The sequence below is a fragment of the Triturus cristatus genome, chromosome 5_2, assembly GCF_964204655.1.
Source record: "Triturus cristatus chromosome 5_2, aTriCri1.1, whole genome shotgun sequence".
In the NCBI taxonomy this organism is placed as follows: domain Eukaryota; kingdom Metazoa; phylum Chordata; class Amphibia; order Caudata; family Salamandridae; genus Triturus; species Triturus cristatus.
Window position 1 is genome coordinate 884,531,214 of NC_140588.1, and position 17,625 is coordinate 884,548,838.

Sequence of the window (17,625 nt, forward strand, 5' to 3'; positions counted from 1 at the left end):
ACCAAACGCTCAAACAGTATCTGCGATGTTTTGTGGACCAGGGCAGGGAAGAATGGGTCGACTTGCTATGGGTTGCAGAGATAGCCTATAACAACGCCGCTCACAGCTCCACACAGTCATCTCCGTTCTATAGCAACTATGGCCAACATCCCAGGTTCTTGCCATTTCTACATCCGTTCAGAGAGGACAGGATTCCCGCCACAGCGGACAGGGTGGCACACATAAAAGACACGTTGATGCGCTCAAGGGCTGTCCTAATAGAGGCCAAGAGAAGATACAAGGCTGCGGCAGATAGGAAGAGAAGGCCCGGGCCACTGTACCGCACTGGAGACTACGTCTGGATATCCACAAGAAACATGAGGTTTCGAAAGAACAGTGTGTTCCATCCCAAGTACATGGGCCCCTATCGAATTACCAAGTGTATGGGTCCCGTGAACGTGAAGGTGTGCTTGCCCCAGTCATTGCGGATACACCCTGTCTTTCATGTATCATTGCTCAAACCAGCACCCTCCAAGCCGTCTGGGACACCTAGGCCGGTATGCGTGGAGTCGGAGGTGGAGTATGAAGTGTCGGGCATACGGGCGTCCAAATGGCGCAGGGGGAAGCTGTGGTACCTGGTTGCGTGGAAAGGCTATGGCCCGGAGGAGCATTCATGGGAACCGGCTGAAGGGGTTCATGCTCCGCGCTTGGTCTCCTTGTTCCATCGGCGTTTTCCTTCCAGCGCTGGACCCGTGGGGAGCCGCTGAGAGGGAGGATGTACTGTCAAGAATTCCTGTCATACGAGGGGAGGAAAACGGTAACCAGCGAAAACGGACTACATCTCCCAGGATGCTTAGCGGTTGAGAGGTTATGTAAACAGGAGAGCTGTTACATAACTCAAGGGAAACACGCCCTTATGTAAACAGGAGAGCTGTTACATAACTCAAGGGAAACACGCCCTTATGTAAACAGGAGAGCTGTTACATAACTCAAGGGAAACACGCCCTTATGTAAACAGGAGAGCTGTTACATAACTCAAGGAAAACACGCCCTATAAAGGGAGGAACCGGGAGGTACAAGGCTGTCGGATATTGTGTTTACACCGACGTACCTGCTTCGTGAAGAGCAGTGTTCCGGAGTGGTGCTCCAGTAAGGCAAGAACGGAGGTAGGTCGAGTCGTTACTCCCTGGGCCGTGTCTTGCCCCATCGTCACCTGTGAAGGACCCGGAAGCTCTACCGGTCAACCATTGAGCTTCGCTTTTTGACTCGGCTGAGTCCAAGCGCAGTGGCGCTTTTGCTGGTTGGAGTTGTAACTCCCAGCCCGACCAGAGACACAGGGACTGCCAGCTGTAACGCACACCAGGAGGTGTTTGCCGCGTTACAGACTCGGAAGTCCACAGGATCGATCGATCGAGCGGCTGCTCTCGGTTCAGTCTTCTTGCTTGTGATTGGGGTATCGGTGACGCATCACCAGGAGGTGACTCCGCGTCCCGGTGCAGTCTGAGGAAGAGGTTGAGCGGCTGCTCCCTTCAGGTAGAGACCCCGGCTGGGTGTTTCCCTGACTCCTCGATTCTCCCCAACACTCTTCGTGCCCCTCACAGCCTACCGATTGGCATTGTCGGCCATTTCATTTCTGCCCTCTGTTGGCATACGCCGGGATCGGCGTATATGCAGAGGACGGTTAGGACCATCCGTGCTGTGGGCTGGTAACGTACTTAGCCTGGAGGATTCCAGTGACTATAACTTTTGTTTGTTCTTTGTATTTTATTTGCCTTCATTAAAAGAACTAACCCTTCACAAGTGGTTGCGTCCTCATTGTCGTGTCTGTTAAACGATCCTGAGACGTTCAGGGCGTTACACATACCAAGGGGTTTTCAGGTCCCCGTGGGGCTGTGGGGGAAGAGAAGACAGGTTGGACCTACTAGGGTTGGATTCGTGTGCCCAGTGGACCTTGTCACATACGTCCTCCCCAGGAATCTCCCGATCGGGGAGAGGAAAACGGGAGAGGTAGTCCGCACTCCCATTCTCAGACCCTTTTCGGTGGTGTACCGTGAACACAAAGGGTTGGAGGGAGAGGAACCACCTCATAACTCTGGGATTCAGGGAAGCGTTTCTGCTCATCCACTGTAGAGGGGCATGGTCGGTATACAGGGTAAAGGGGTGCCCCTCTAGATAATAACGGAGCTTGTCTATCGCCCATTTCACAGCGAGGCATTCTTTCTCTATGGTGGGGTAACGAACCTCTCTGGGAAATAACTTGCGGCTGATATATACGATGGGATGATCCATCCCGTCAGGTCCTACCTGAGACAAAACCGCCCCCACCCCATAGTCGGATGCGTCTGTGTGTACCGTGAAGGGTTTCGTGAAATCAGGGGAAGATAATACGGGGGCTGTGGTGATAACTCTTTTCAATGAGGTAAAGGCTTCCCACATGTCCTTCGTGGGGTTGTGAAGTCGATGGGCCTGGAAATCCTGTTTCAAAGTGTTGGTAAGGGGAGCGGCGAGGGCCGAAAAGGACGGGATAAAATGACGGTAAAAACCGATCAGGCCTAGGAAGGCTCTCATCTCATTTTTTGTCGTAGGAAAGGGAGTTTCTGAAATCGCTCTGATTTTCTCCAGTTGTGGTTCTATGAACCCATGTCCCAGTACATATCCTAGGTACTTCACTTTGTGAAAACCAACGCGTGACTTCTTTGAATTGACGTGTAAACCGGCAGCCTGTAGAGTTTCGCATATGAGCTCTAGGTGTCGGAGGTGGGCTTCCCAGGAGGGGCTGAATATGATGATGTCGTCCAGGTATGCAGAACTATATCCCTGGTGATTCTTCAGCACCTCATTCATTAGGCGTTGAAATGTGGCGGGGGCTCCATGTAGCCCGAACGGCAACACATTGAACTCATAAAGGCCATCCGGAGTGGCGAAGGCTGTCTTCTTTTTGTCTTCTTCATGTAGCGGGACCTGCCAATAACCCTTGGTCAGGTCCAGCGTACTGATGTATCGGGCCTCCCCGAGTTGCTCGATTAGTTCATCCACTCTGGGGATGGGATATGCATCGAACGAGGACACAGAGTTAAGGGCGCGGAAGTCCATACAAAAACGGGTGCTACCGTCGGGCTTGGGCACCATAACTATGGGGGAGGACCAGTTACTTCGGGACGGTCGTATGACACCCAACCGTATCATTTCCTTCACCTCTGCCTGCACTATGGGTCTCTTGGCTGCAGGTATTCTGTAGGGGCGTACTTTTACTGTAGTTTCTGGACGGGTCTCTATTCGGTGCTCGGCAAGAGAGGTTAATCCGGGTAGGTCAGAGAAGATGGGGGTGAATGGTCTCAATACGTCCAGCAGTTTCTCCTTTTCTTGGGCCTTCAGGTCGTCGTTGAGAACCAGTTGGTCCAAGGTTGAGGATGGGGAGGACCCCGTGGGTAGGGTCATGTGAACTTCCTTTGGCGGGGGTCCCAACCATTTTTTAAGGAGATTGATGTGGTACGTTTGTTTTTTTCGGTTGGAGATCTGCAGCTGATAGCTCGTTTTCCCTATGGTTTCTTGGACTTTATAGGGCCCCGTCCATTCCGTTTGGAATCGTTTTGTGGGCGAGGGAAGGAGTACCAAAGCCCAGTCACCGACCTCCTGCCTCCTCCACCTTTTCCCTTTATCATAATGGGTTTTTTGTTTGAGCTGACTTTTTTCGAGATTTGTGTGAGCGAGGTCTCTCAATTTTCTCAGGGTATTCTTGAGGGAGAGGCTATACTCCAATAGACTTCTTTCTTCGTTCTTCTCCCCTTCCCAGGCTTCTTTCATCATCTCTAGGAGGGACCGCGGTTGACGTCCGTAGAGCATCTCAAACGAAGAACAGCCAAGACTGCTTTGCGTTTGTCCCCTTATTACGTACAGAGCTAGGGGCAACAGGAGGTCCCAATCCAGGCCGCTCACCGACAGCATTTTCTTTAGGGTGGTTTTCAGGGTTCCATTGTAGCGCTCAATGAGCCCATCGGTTTGCGGGTGGTACACCGAGGTTTTGATTTGGTGCACGTTCATAATCTTACACACCTCCTGCATTAACCGAGACATGAATGGAGTACCCTGATCGGTCAAGACCTCTTTCGGAAAACCCACTCTTGAAAACAATTCGATGAGTTTTTCCGCGATGGCCTTCGAAGTAGGGGTTTTGAGGGGGAAGGCTTCAGGGAACCGTGTTGCATAATCTACCACCACCAGCGCGTACAGGTTGCCTTTCCGGCTCTTTGGAAGGGGGCCTATGAGATCCATTCCAACTCGCTCGAATGGGGTACCTATGATGGGCAATGGTTGTAGGGGTACTGCCGGAGGGCGATGGACATTTTTTCTTTGACACACTTCACATGTGAGGCAGTGTTTTTTTATCGCTTGATATATCCCTGGCCAATAGAAATACCTCAGGACATTGTGAGTGGTTTTTTCGCTCCCCATATGACCAGCCACTAAATGGGTGTGGGCGTAAAACATTATTTGTTCCCGAAAGGAAGGAGGGACCAATAGTTGTAGGGGATCGTCAACTGTTGCCTGTCGGTACAGGAGTCCGTCTTGTATCAGGAATCGGGGAAATGTAGGGGACGGACTATCTGCCCCCGCATGCGCTTGTTCCCATGCATTGAACAAGGAGGGGTCACTGGATTGAGCGAACCGGAAACTTCTGTCAGTAACCCACGGATCAGGGGAAAGAAGGGCTGGTACGGGGTTTGTTACAGGTGAACGTGACCTTTCCACGGACACAGCGAAGAGACGGTGGAAGTGGGGATTGTCTGTGCCTATGATAATCTCCTCGGGCAATGTTTCCAACACCCCAACCCTCACATCCAGAAGCATCCCATCTTCTATTTCTAGGGGTACTTGGGCCAGGGGGTAGGCTTTCACGTCCCTGTGCACGCATTTAATATATACCCACCGTTCTGACAGTACCTGAGTGGAGCGCACAAATACCCCTCGTATGACAGATTGTTTGCACCCAGAGTCTAAGAGGGCTTTGGCGGGCCTCCCATTCACCTTAACTCTTACATGGTACGCTCCGCCTAGTTCAGCTGAGTATAGGACCGTCTTCGGCAGATAACCCACTTCCATGGGCTCATCGGCTCCTTTTTTCTGGGGGCACAGTCTAGCAATATGTCCCCATGTCCCACATTCAAAACATTGCGGGCCCCTAAAAGAGGGAACGTCTGGTTTGGGATGGGGTCGCGGCACGGGTGTATCCATAAGGGCTCTCGGTTTTCGCTCTGGTTTAATGATGGGCTTCGTGTGTTTTTCGGACTCCCCTGGGTACAATTTCGGTTGTGCTCGGGAGTAGGTTACCGCCATCTCAACAGCTTGCGCGGTAGTCAGGTGGGAGTGCTGACGTAACCAGCGTTGGGTTCCGTACGGGAGGGCATCCAAGTATTGTTCTAAGTAGATTTTGTCCATAATTTTCTCCTTGGTGCTACTAGCTGGAGTGAGCCACTTGTCGGCAGCTGCCTTTAGCCTAAAGAAGAGGGTTTTGGGGTTTTCGCCTATAGCTCCTCGTTCTTTGCGAAAGCGCACCCTATAAGCTTCTGAGTCCAACCCCAGGTGATCCAGTATAATCGGTTTGATCAGGGCGTAGGGGGTGTCGCCTGAAGCGTTGGCTACTTGGTAGGCCGCTTGGGCCTCTCCTGTCAGGAGGGGGGCGAGAAAGAAGGGCCACTTATCCAGGGGCCACCCACAGGCTAGCGCAACTCTCTCAAAGTTCACGAGGAACGCATCAGGATCCTCTCCCTGCACGTATTTCTGTAGCGATATCCCGGAAGGAGTAGGGGTTGGGCGTGGGTCCCGGGGTACAGCAGTCTCGGAGGAGCCGGTCACGAGCTTCTGTAAACCTTCCAGGTGTGCTGACACTGTCTGGTTGAAGGTTTCGCGGTCTGCCTTGGCTGTGTTAAGCTGCTGCTCTACTACCCAGCCCAACTGCTCCTGTCCTTTCACTAGGTGATGCAAGATTTCCTCCATCTTCGGTGTGCAGATGGCTACCTCGGTGCCCGCATTCTCCACCACTTGTCGCGGGGCGGAGTGAAGCAAGGGACCACTGCTTGATTTTAGATATGCTTTTATTGTTTTTCTCACTCTCGAGTGTCTGGGGTTACTCCTATAGTACGGTAATGGAGCTTCGGGGTGGCGAGAGTCCGGGCTGGAGCGGCTTCTTCTCTCCGTAGGGATCCGGGTCTTCTCCAGGGTGTCCGGTCTCCCAAGGGGGGGGCTCCCCGGCCAGGTAGCGTCCCGGAAGGAAAAAGAAAAGACAGGGGGGAATTCAGGAGGAGGGTTGATACAGCCAGATTTCAGGAAAAGGGAGTGAGGAATCACACGGTGCTCTTTGTTATCCGACCCAGTCAGTGAAACGTCGTGACGAAAGTGCTCAGGGGGAGGGGAACATAAACAGGTACTGGTGTCGTTAAACAAAAGGAAGGGCGGTCGTGTGGTTCAGGGCGGTTTGAATCCCTTTCTTTCCACCCACGCTCTGTCCCGACCCCGTACCTGTTGAAGCCACACTTCCCTTGAAGTGTGGCGCGGGGATTCGCCGGAACGTTGGCCTCCAGGCACTGCTGCGGGTCCGTCAGCTCCGTCCTCGTCCCCGCCTCCGCTTCCTCCTCTCGTGCGCTCGTTCTCTCCTTTCTCCTGCTCGCCTCTCGTCTCGCCTCTCTCTTCGCCTCCAGGTGTAGAACACACCCCCACACGGTCGTACCCGGCTACTTCTGCTTCCGGACCTCTGACGTCATTGGAGGAGGTGTGTCCAGGGTGGAATTCGGACCAGTTAAAGAAACAGTCACCGTGACTGTCTCCCGCTTCGGATGTCCCATACCAAGGGGTTTTCAGGTCCCCGTGGGGCTGTGGGGGAAGAGAAGACAGGTTGGACCTACTAGGGTTGGATTTGTGTGCCCAGTGGACCTTGTCACAATCCCCCTCGAGTTTTTCCCGCTGGGACCGGTGGATTTTGCTTTGTCCTCTTAACCCTGGGCAATTGACACAAGGTCCGCTGTTCAGTCCCAGTAGGGTCAATGCGCTTCCTTTTCCCCCCAGCTGTGTTTTGGTCCCCCGTGGTTGTTGATGTTGCAGTGTCCATGCCTTTTGTCTCACCACCCGGGGGGGTCCTGACTCAGGATAATGACAGTGGGTGAGCGCAATTGGGGGTTTCTGTTGCCGAAGGGGAGGGGACATAGATATTATTTGCTTGGGGTCCTCTGCGGTTGTTAGGGGGGAGACTGGGCAGAGTGAATGTTCATGTCCTCAGCTAGGGGTACTGGGGACTGCGATAGCTTGCGTTCTGCCAGTTCAAATTCTTTGTTAAGTGCCCCCACGGCCTTTTGTAGGAAGCCATCTAAAGTTGTGTCTGTGCATTTTGGTGCAGGCGTAGGTTTCTTTTTTCCCATCTCCCCACACAGATTCAGCGTTGATATAAAGGTTTTTATCCTGACCTTTCAGCCCCTCACCTTACTTCTGTATCTCCGATGATGGATCCAAGAGATATGGCCCAGCCTGGCCTCCTCTGGCCGCGGACGGGTGCAGACGGGCCTGCCCTTGGCCCCGGCAAGCCCGCAGGCGTCCCGCGCTGTGGAAGCCAACCACAAACTTTATCTCGCCTCTGGGCGCGGAGAGAAGCGTCATGGCCCCACTGGCTGCTGGGCAATGGAGTCCTGGATAGCCATTCCCCTCATGGCGGTTTTCGCGGTGTTTCACGGGCGTCCCGCGCTGTGAGAGCCCGCCACAAACTTTATTGCGCCTCCAGGCACGGACAGAAGCATCACAGCCCCACTAGCTGCTGGGCAATGGAGTTCTGGATAGCTGTTCCCCTCACGGCGGCTTTCACGGTGTTTCACAGGCTTACCTTTGTTGATGAAGTCATACCCACTACGACTTGGGAGGGTGCCTGGTCCTAATGGTCTCCTAGTCATATTCTTTCAGCCACTTTCTGTAAAGATATCTGAACATTTTTTATTATTATTTATTTAAAAGGTTTTATATAGCGCGAACATGACCTTAGAGGGTATCAGAGCGCTTTACATATGAGTTGCGGAACACATAAGGTAGACAATTGTTTGAGAAAAGCAGTAAAATATACAAATGACAACAGGTACATAGTGCCATCCTAGAGGCAGCTATTAGGAGCCAATAGTTGCCTAGTGCACAAGTAAGCAGCGATGCGTGAAAGGAAGAAAGAAGACATGAGCAGGAGCGTGCCTTGGGCTCAGAGGAGCCGCCAGATCGGACTGGAAGGACAGAAGCTTCTAACTTCCACGATCTGCTCAGAGGAGCCACCAGAGCAGTCAGGAAAGACAGAAGCTTCTAACTCAACGAGGGGCTCCTCAGTAAAGCTTTCACTTCCTTTTTGAAGGAAAATGTTGATGGAATCAGTTTAGTTTCCAGCGGTGGGAAGTTCCAAATTCTCAGGGCAATACCTGAGAATAATCGATTGTATGTTTTCATTTTCTTTTTATTTATTAGGTTTGAACAGCAAGGTACTGGAGCTCCTTGAGGAATGGGCACCGCAGGAGAGTTCTTGCTTATTTGCAAGGTACAGAGGAGTGTTGAAGTGCAGTGCTTTATGTGGCATACATGCAAGTTTTAGTTGAATCCTTGTCTCAAACGGAAGCCAGTTTAGAGATGACTAACGCTTGCACAGCAGATTTTAAGTCATCATGGGTAAGGAATGGTTTTAGTCTCCTAAGGATGCTGAGTTGGAAGTTTACTCCTTTTCTTTCCATATTTTCCCCATCAACATGGGTTTAGGGCACTCACTCATTGCTTAACTGACAAAATGCCTCCACATTTTGACAGCAACTAGGTTATATGTCTCGTCCAAAAATGTCACGCTTTAAACCCGGTTGTAGACGTCACCAGAAATTGTCCTTTAATGATCCATATGATATCAGAACATTGTGTCTAGGCTTAGAACATAACATCCCGACACCAGACTCCTGTTCTTTGATGGAACAAAAGGCCATCAAGGTGCAGAAGGCCAATTTATTTTTGGACAAGGCTCTCAGGGACATGCTGAAGTGTTATCCTTCATTTTTAGGTAAGTCTATTGATAGGGAATTATCTTTCAAAAGAGGTTTTCACAAAAAAATACAAGGAACAGGAATATGAAGGAGAAGTCATATTTTATCTTCAAGGAAGGTCTCAGCTCTCAACACCACTCTCAAATGGCCCACCATTCAGAGGTTGAGTCCTTTTAGTGCAGATGCTGAATTTGATTAGGACATCTCCTGTCCCTCCAGGGCCACTCCCCAAGGTTGAGCCCTATTCTACAGGCTTTAAGATTCCAGCAGTAGCGACCCTGATGCCATCCAATTCAGCAGCTTCACAAGCTCCTCCCCAGCACCAAAGAAGCAGTGGAGTCTTCCAAGGTGCTTTCACCTGTTTTGTAGATGCCCTATTCAACATGGGCACAGACACTATCCACAGAGAAGATCACAGCGCCACCTTTGACCTCTGCGCATATCAGACCATCTACTACAGATGTAGAGAAATGCTGAGGCAGGAGGACAGCTTCCTCTGTACCTGTTAATACAGAAGCAGGGAACTGTACCTTGAACAGAATCTTTTTACTGAATATTGAAACTAAAATACTGGCCGAGATATATGCCAAGATATATTTGAGCACGTACAAATGGGCTGGACACTAATACTGAATGCCAAATACATACATGGACCATGAAATGTCTACTCTTAGAAGTTGACCTCTATATCTAGTTGTCAGTGTTATTGTGATGTGTCAAAGCCCTCCTGATGTCTTCATTTAGGATGCCATATTTATTAATGTACTGCTGTTGTCCGCCTTGTAGATGAAGCAGTTGGTTTCGAAGAGGTTACGAGTGGGCCAATGGAAATCTTTGAATGTAGGCTATTGTCAAGTCTCTGTCTGTGGAGTTCCAACCCCTACAACATAAACTAACAAATTGGAGATGTCTCAGAAGTTTGTACACATCCAAATTTACCCTGGGAGAGAGACATAAGAGAACACAATACCTCTATATCTACTGTTGAAGCAGTCTGTAGTATTGCCCCACCCCGACCTCCAATTCCATCTGTTCAGTCTAGATGGCCAACAAACAACAACCAAATACACGTTAATGATCTGCAGTTATCAATACACAGTTTTCAATTGTAAAGGTCAAACCATATACCAAGAGGCAAAGCAGACAAAAATAGTTCATTTAAATGAGGGCAGATGTTGGATTGCCAGAAAATCACGTCTATCTACACCTGTATTATACATCACCAGGATAACGAAGACATCTTAGAAGGTGTGCTTTTTTAAGAGTTTCCCAGATAAATACTTGTCTGTGTCTGGATATGTGTAGATAACGTATGCTGTCAAGAATTCATGTGATTGCATCAGAATGGCTGGTTAGCAGAAGTGACGCCGGTGCACTTTAATGTATTTAGTGTTAATTCGTTTTCGTTTAATAAATTGGGAGTACTTTTTACTAGGTTCTTTTTGGTCTATTTATCTTTACACCAGTAAAGAGAGAGATATTCCCTTGTTACTACTTTTAGAGAAACATACAATGTTATGTCAAACAGAGGGTATTTTATATCAAATATTTATTATTCTTTTTAAAAAAAAAAAAGATTGTTTAAAAAAACATGTTTATCTTTACAAACATACACAATTATAAAACATTTCATGTTAAATCAAATCACATTGATTAAAAGCATCATACAGTACATGTCATTTTCATCTCAAACAAATATAGAATTCTGGCCCAATTATGACCAGCATAACACGGAGACAGACAAACAATAAGATACAATTACTCTTTTTCAGTACACATCAATAAAAACCCTGAAATACAGCTTGTCACACGTTGATAAATCTGTGCGTCATTGAATCTGTATTGGGACTTTGATTATGAAAAATCCACTCCGTCGACGCGTTTCGATGGTTTTATGGGGATCTGACCATCTTTATCAAGACAAATTAATACTGTCTCCCTCCAAAATACGAGTAATTCCTCGATTCCACGAGACTTTACTATGTGCTCCCAGTTCTGTAGGTTTTGAGCAAACACCAACTCTCCATCTATGTTTCTCCTGATTTGTTCAATGGCGAATTGCCTTTTGTCTTTTCGTCGAAATTAGAGGTATATACTTTTGGCCTTCTTCTTCCTTCAGTTAGAGGGACCCGATAATCACACCGTAAGGGATTGCATTTAAGTCCTCTTCTTTTTACAGCGTGTCTCAATTGCGCTGTATTCTGTCCGTCGTGTTTGTCACTGGATCGGAGCATAATCCTATAATTCTATATTTGTTTTAGATGAAAATGACATGTACTGTATGATGCTTTTAATCAATGTGATTTGATTTAACATGAAATGTTTTATAATTGTGTATGTTTGTAAAGATAAACATGTTTTTTTAAAGAATCTTTTTTTTTTTTAAAGAATAATAAATATTTGATATAAAATACCCTCTGTTTGACATGACATTGTATGCTTCTCTAAAAGTAGTAACAAGGGAATATCTCTCTCTTTACTGGTTTAAAGTACCCCATTTCCCTTGAGTTTCAAGGGGTCCCTCTCAAGTTCCTTTTTTTACACTATTTATCTTTACAACATGCCTATGTGTGTGCTTTGCTGTAATGTATATTCTAGTGCCAGCTGGTGCTGAAGACTCTTGCGATGTCTTCAGTGGAATGTGGTAGCTGGTGCTGAGGTGAACGTGAGAGTGAGTCATTTTTCAGAAAGAAGAGGTTAGTTAAGCGTCTGAAAAAAGCAGGGGTGGGCCCAGAAGCTGCAGTCTGGATGCTAGTTACCCTGAAGATGTACATGTATAGGTATAGGTAGGTAGCCCTAGGGCATTTGTACTTGCAAACATTTTCCCAAGGGCTGCAAAGTTTGACCTGTGATATGACCGGGGCCACATCGATGCCAGAAGGGTGGCGATCCGGGGGGGGGGGGGGCAGTAAGGCGGGTGTAGGGGCAGCAAAGCAAGGCTGCATCCTCCTGAGGCTCAGCTGGGAGAGACGCGACTTTGTTTGTTCATTTGCGAATTTGCACAGCATCTTTTTAAAAATTCCTTTTATACCTCTTACTTGATTGCCTGCTTTTATGTGTTTGATGTGATTTTATCCTCGGCATCCTGTTTTTCATCCCTGTTGACAGCGCAGTAGTGGAGCTTCAGTGCCTGCGCTCTGCACATGCGTACTGACTCTGTGGGCTGAGGGGGTGTGTGACGCCTGGACCAATCGCCGAGCACAAAGGGGCATTTAGTGGCAGAATGGCGCGAGCGCGCACTACTGCATCCTCCTGAGGCTCAGCCGGGAGAGACGCGACTTTGTTTGTTCATTTGCGAATTTGCACCGCATCTTTTTAAAAATTCCTTTTATACCTCTTACTTGATTGCCTGCTTTTATGTGTTTGATGTGATTTTATCCTCTGCATCCTGTTTTTCATCCCTGTTGACAGCGCAGTAGTGGAGCTTCAGTGCCTGCGCTCTGCACATGCGCACTGACTCTGTGAGCTGAGGGGGTGTGTGACGCCTGGACCAATCGCCGAGCACAGAGGGGCATTTAGTGGCAGAATGGCTCGTTTCGCGCCCGGTGCCGGACACTCTGCTCATCATCCTCCCTGGGGGAGAAAAATTTGGTCTAGGAAAAAACTGCTCGACCTGTCCAAGTCGAATTGTGTAAGGCCTACTTGATTGTCACTGGACAGGCTGTCGGCAAAGGGTGGAAACCCATGCGAAACACAGTGTGAATCCTGTAAGTTTAATCTGCCTAGACCGGCCCTAATAAAATCGCTTGATACTTCTATAAAACCAAGTGCTAATACCTTGGATACTGTTCATGGGGAACAACCCATCAAAGCAGCTCTGATAAACTGCAGATCTCTGCCCAAGCATGCTGCTGAACTCTGGCTGCTGCTAAAAACCTCAGGTTTGGACCTGCTATTTTTGACTGAAACTTGGCTGCGAGAAGGGTCGAATCCGGACATCTGTCTGACTGCTCCCTTGGGCTATAGAATGGTTATAGCCAACAGAGCTGAAAACAGACTTGGGGGTGGTCTGGCAATAATTCTGAAAGAGGAGTGGGAAATTTCATATAAGAAAATAGCAGAGATAGGTCCCATTGAGACATTGTCCTTCCAAATTAAATTCAACAAACATCTTTCAATGGCAGGACTTTTAATCTATAGACCCCCTAGCACTCCGACTTCCTACTGGCCGCTACTATTTGATTGCATCGCCAACCTATCGTTACGCTATTCCAACTACACTGTGCTAGGAGATTTTTACGTACATATGGACCTGGCTAATTGCCCTATGGCCTCTCTAGTAGGCGATGCACAAAAAAGTTTCAATTTTGTGCAAAGAGTTCAATCCCCTACTCATGCAGCTGGACACACATTAGATCTCATTTTCACTAATGACAGGACCATCATTGTGGAAAAGCCGCTGCCAGTAACCTGGTCAGACCACATGCTGGTCACATTCAAGCTGGGACTGATGCGCCCTGCTAAGCACTGTGGACCTACTATAGAAAACAGAAGAAACTGGAGGAAAGTTACTCCTGATTCAATGAGAAGTGAACTAGCCAATACCACTCCAACTCCCTCCGGAAACTCCACTAGAGATTCCTCCCTCTTCAATGCATGGCTGACCTCTGCCCTAGACAAGATAGCCCCGATTAGATCCTGTAAAGTACCTAGGAGTAGGCCTTCAGCGCCTTGGTTCAATAATGAACTCCAAATGGAAAAAAGTCATTGCAAAAAGCTGGAGCGTATTTGGAGGAAAAACTATGAAACCTCAGCTAAAGAGACTTATAAGGAGGCACTGAGGAAATTTCATACCCTCAAACGTAAAACCATGAGAGACTTTATGGCTAAACAAATCATGGAGGCAGAAAACTCCCCAAGGGAGATCTTTAAGATAGTGGAGAGTTTCTTGAAACCTCAGTCCCTAAAAAGCACATTCCCGGCGTCTCTTCCGCTGTGTGATGAACTAGCCTCTTTCTTCCATGACAAGATTGCGGCCATCTACTCTACCTTCCCTATTACGGATGAGCAGGCGATGCCTCTGGTATGCCATTCAGTCAAATGGTCAGACTTCCGTCGGTATGAGAAGGACGCCTCGCTGAGGGATTTAATGAAAGTCAAGTCTGGATGCCCTTCCGATCCCTGCCCGGCTAGAATACTCACACTTCTAGCCCCCGTAGTTAACAACACGCTGAACAATGTTTGGAATACCTCACTGGACACGGGAATCTTCCCTACTGAATGGAAGAAAGCCTTCGTCCGTCCTATTCTTAAAAAAGATGATGTTGATCCAACAGAGCTGAAAAATTTTAGACCGATCTCTCTGCTCCCTGCCCCAGCCAAGATTCTGGAAAAGGAGGTCCAGAGGCAGCTGTCGGATTTTCTTGAATCAAATAGCTGCCTGCACGACTCACAATCAGGTTTTAGGGCAGGTTACAGCACCGAGACAGCTCTTTTGGAGGTGGCAGAGTCAATTCGTGAGACGATGGATACAGGAAACTGTGCCATGCTTGTGCTGCTCGATCTGTCGGCAGCTTTCGACACGGTCTCCCATAAGATCCTGCTCAATAGGCTCCACTCACTAGGAGTTACAGGGACTGTGCTACGTTGGTTCCAGTCGTTTTTGGAAGACAGATCTCAACAAGTCTTCCTTCACCCACATGTTTCCAGCTCTAGGACACTGTTACAAGGGGTCCCACAAGGATCCGCCCTGAGTCCATCCCTGTTTAATGTGTATCTGGCTCCACTGGCATCTATCGTGGAAGGTTTGGGTGTTCGTGTTGTTTCATATGCTGACGACACTCAACTTATTTTCTCCTTCAAAGAGCAGAGTGAGAATGCCTTTACCAACTTCAGGCAGTGTCTTCTTAATATTTCGTCCTGGATGACGGATAACTGCCTGAAATTGAACACTGAGAAGACCGAGATATTGTTTTTTAATCAGCCTCTCCCCCCTCAATCTGAGCTTTGGTGGCCAGTAGAATTAAACCCTCCACCAATTCCGGTCAACTCAGCCAGGAATCTGGGTTTTAGAATTGATACCCAACTAACAGGCAAGGCCCAAATATCGCACATATCTTCACAATGCTTCTGGAAACTGAAGGCACTGCGCAGGTGTCTTCACTTTCTTCCTATGGAATGCAGGAAGACGGTGGTCCATGCGCTCATCACCTCTCAGTTAGACTATGCCAACAGCCTTTTCATTGGTCTCCCCGACTATCTTCTGAGGAGACTTCAAAGGATCCAAAATGCTGCTGCCAGACTTATCAGAAATGTGCCCCTACGGTATCACATTACCCCCCATCTGCAAAGCCTACATTGGCTACCGGTTAAAAAAAGAGTGATGTTTAAGGCTCTGGTCCTAGCCCACAAAGCGCTCAGAGAGGTTGGTCCTCTCTATCTGAGACGTAGGCTCCAAAAATATCAGAATGCTAGAACTCTACGATCTAGCAACTTGAACCTCCTAGCCATTCCACGCTTTAGAAAAGCAAGGTTGGGAGGCAGAGCCTTCGCGGTAAAAACAGCCACGCTGTGGAATATGATGCCTAACCCCCTGCGTCAGATAAAGGCGGAACTACCTTTTAGGAAGGCCCTCAAAACATGGTTGTTTGGCCTTTCCTCTACCCTCTAACTCCTTGACCTCTCTCCTGGTCTCTCCCCCTCTCTGGATGGATGCTAGCGCCGGGACACCTCCGTTGGAGGTAGCTGTTGCGCTTTACAAGTGCTAATAATAATAATAATATACATCTACTCACTGAATTGCACAATGTGAAACCAGAAAACCTGGGATTAATCCCAGCTTCTTCACTGTATCAAATTGTGTGATACTAGGCAATTGTTTTATTTTACTTTTTCTTTCATTATCACATATAAGAGTACCTCAAAATACATGACTTCAGGATGTGCGCTGCACAAAACCTTTTGCTGTGTTTGATTTAATCAACTATAATGCTGTTCATGTATCACATGAGTCCACACTAAGAATGCACATAACAACTGAATTGCCTCTTAGTTCACTATTGTCATTGTTGTCAGTGTGGAGGAAGAATGAATGCATATTTGCAAACTATCACTTAAAAAAAATACTTCTCAATGCACAGATATATTCTGATATACTAAGGTGAAATGGTTTTGCATGCTAATGAAATACACTTTTTGAACTTTTGAAGTAACCATAACATATTTTTACACTTTTGCTGCAGGATGGCTTTGAAAATGAAGGTGTTCCTAAAGTTAAGTGGTGCAGGACAACCTAGATACTTCCGTGCTTTAACTTCAATTAAACTTTAAATAAAGGCTTGCCTGTATATTTAACATTATTTTAATGTTGGTTCTGAGTCGAGTGAACAGCAGCCCAGTGCTGCTGCTGTTCGGGGGCCGCATGGGAAGGCCAGTAGAGTAGGGCTGCACGTGGCCCCGGGCCGTACTTTGAGTATCACTGCGCCTAGAGAGACTGTACTTTTACCCTACCAGGGGCCTCTCTATGGCTATCCTGAGTAGGGCACACCGTTTACAGTAAACTGTGCTACAGTACATCACCATGCCTTCCTCAGTTTGAGCGGTACAAAAGGGGGTGGTGATGGACGGAGCATCAAAACCAAACACTCACACCCAGTCAACAGATCTGGGTTTGATCCATCACCATTCTTTAGCCCACTCTGCCACCCCAGTTCAGACATGGCCATATGCAAATCAGACTGACCCTGTGCCTCATGGGAACAGTCCAGCCCGAACTGCCAAGCCATGCCTTCCCTGGACCAGAAACAAGCTTCCTAGGACCGGTTTCTGGCATTTCAGCCGTCTTCAGCCAGGCTTGCTTGAATCCAGTAGTAAAGTGAGCAAGGGACTCACGTCTGAGCATACCCTGCCAACTTATGGCGAACAAAGCGGTACAAAAGGGGGTGGTGATGGACGGAGCATCAGAACCAATCAAACACTCACACCCAGTCAACAGATCTGGGTTTGATCCATCACCGTTCTTTAGCCCACTCTGCCACCCCAGTTCAGACATGGCCATATGCAAATCAGACTGACCCTGTGCCTCATGGGAACAGTCCAGCCCGAACTGCCAAGCCATGCCTTCCCTGGACCAGAAACAAGCTTCCTAGGACCGGTTTCTGGCATTTCAGCCGTCTTCAGCCAGGCTTGCTTGAATCCAGTAGTAAAGTGAGCAAGGGACTCACGTCTGAGCATACCCTGCCAACTTATGGCGAACAAAGCGGTACAAAAGGGGGTGGTGATGGACGGAGCATCAGAACCAATCAAACACTCACACCCAGTCAACAGATCTGGGTTTGATCCATCACCGTTCTTTAGCCCACTCTGCCACCCCAGTTCAGACATGGCCATATGCAAATCAGTCTGACCCTGTGCCTCATGGGAACAGTCCAGCCCGAACTGCCAAGCCATGCCTTCCCTGGACCAGAAACAAGCTTCCTAGGACCGGTTTCTGGCATTTCCTCAGTTTGAGAGCTGTAGGTAAGAGACGGATTCAGAGACAAGTAGTGCCAAGTGGACCATCAGGATTCTATATCATGCAGCAATGAATTAATAGAGCCTGTTCCTTTTCTGTTCATGACAAATAAGTCAGGTAAGACTGTAAGAAAGGGAAGGTTGAAGGCACAGGGTC